The following is a 1,841-nucleotide window of genomic DNA, read 5'->3' as shown; positions in this document are numbered from 1 at the left end:
ATATTCAATGAAGAATTCTTCAAAAGATTCTGCCATTTTGATGGCCTCCTGGTGGTATGGGATCAGGTCATGGTTCCTGACTTCATACTCTCCCCGGACTTTGTTGACTATCAATTGAGAATCCCCAAAAGCTTCGAGATATTCGACCCCCAGCTCCTTAGCGAAACTGAGTCCAATGAGAAGCGCGTTGTACTCGGCTACGTTATTGGAGCATGGATTAGTCAGCGAATAAGCTCGAGGTATCACATGCTTTCCCGGGGAGATTAAGACAACTCCAACCCCGGAGGAAACTGTAGAACCTCCCGGGGTTATCACCCTATTAACTGACCTTGAAGCACCATCGAAATATAATTGCCATACTTGTTGGTGCGATGTAGTATTAACCTCATGGGTTTCATCCGGCAAGTCATCATATACTTCTGCCGTATCTGTGGTCGGGTTTGCCGCCAGAAGATCACAAATCGCTTGCCCTTTGATCGACTTCTGGTGCTTGAAATGCAAATCATATTGGGACAAGAGAAGAGCCCATTTCGCTAACCGCCAATTCATAGAGGCCGGTTGTGTCATAAACACCCGTACTGGATTAACATTGGAAATGACGTAAATCGTCTGTCCAACCAAGTAATGCCGCATCTTTTGCATCGCGAATACCAATGCGAGGCATTCTTTCTTAATCATCGGATATCGAGACTCGGCGCCTATCAAGGTCCGACTTAGGTAATAAACTGCCTGTTCGTGACCGTTATCGTCGTCTTGTGCTAGTAAAGCGACCTTGCAATCCTCTGAGTTCTCTTAGATTTCTAGGGGGTTGCAGTTCATGTATCGCCTTCACCTTATCGGGATCGATATGAATACCTTTAGTGGTGATGACGAATCCCAGGAATTTTCCGCTGGACATTCCAAGGAATGATTTAGTGGGGTTCATCTTCAGTTGATGACTCCTCATGAGATCGAACATCGTCTTCAGGTCCTTGATGTGATCTTCTTTGTTGCGGCTTTTTACAACCAAATCATCAACGTAGCATTCGACTGTTTTCCTGAGATGTTCTTGAAAGATTTTAGTCATCGCTCGTTGATACGTGGCGCCTGCATTCTTTAGACCGAATGGCATTACCGTGTAGCAAAATACACCAAGGGGCGTTCTGAACGCTGTATGCTTCTCATCATCTGGGTGCATCTTGATTTGGTTATATCCTGAAAACCCATCCATGAAAGACATCCTTTCAAATCCGCATGTATTGTCAATAATGACATCCGTGATTGGGAGAGGAAAATCGTCTTTTGGACATGCCGTATTCAGGTCTCTGAAGTCGATGCAAATCCTGATTTTACCGTTCTACTTCATCTTCATGACTGGAACGATATTGGCTAGCCAATCTGGATGTTGTTCCTCTCGGATAAATCCCGATTCAATTAATTTCTTAACCTCTGCCTCGATGGTTTCCATTATCTGCGGACGAAACCGTCTTTGCTGTTGCTTGACAAGTTTGGCGTCCGGCTTGATATTGAGGCGGTGCATTGCCACATTGGGGTCGAGCCCTGGCATATCCTCGTAGTTCCAAGCGAAGACGTCAATATACTCCCTGATGAGAGCAATTAACTCCTCCTTCTCATTTGGGGGAAGACTATCGCCGCCCATGTTAACTTGGACTGTTTTATCCTCAGTGGGGGGTTCTCTCTGTTCGAACCTGTCACCATACTGCATATTCAGATGATGAACCCACGGGTCTTCCCATGTTGGCATTTGATCATCGTCCTCCATTGTAGACGGATCAGCTGTAGCCATGTTTACCATTAGGGCTTTGAATGCCTCCCCTAGACTTGTGTCGGAATTCCCAGCT

This window comes from Asparagus officinalis, chromosome 4 (genome assembly GCF_001876935.1).
Source record: "Asparagus officinalis chromosome 4, Aspof.V1, whole genome shotgun sequence".
Lineage (NCBI taxonomy): Eukaryota > Viridiplantae > Streptophyta > Magnoliopsida > Asparagales > Asparagaceae > Asparagus > Asparagus officinalis.
This window is presented reverse-complemented; position numbering follows the sequence as displayed.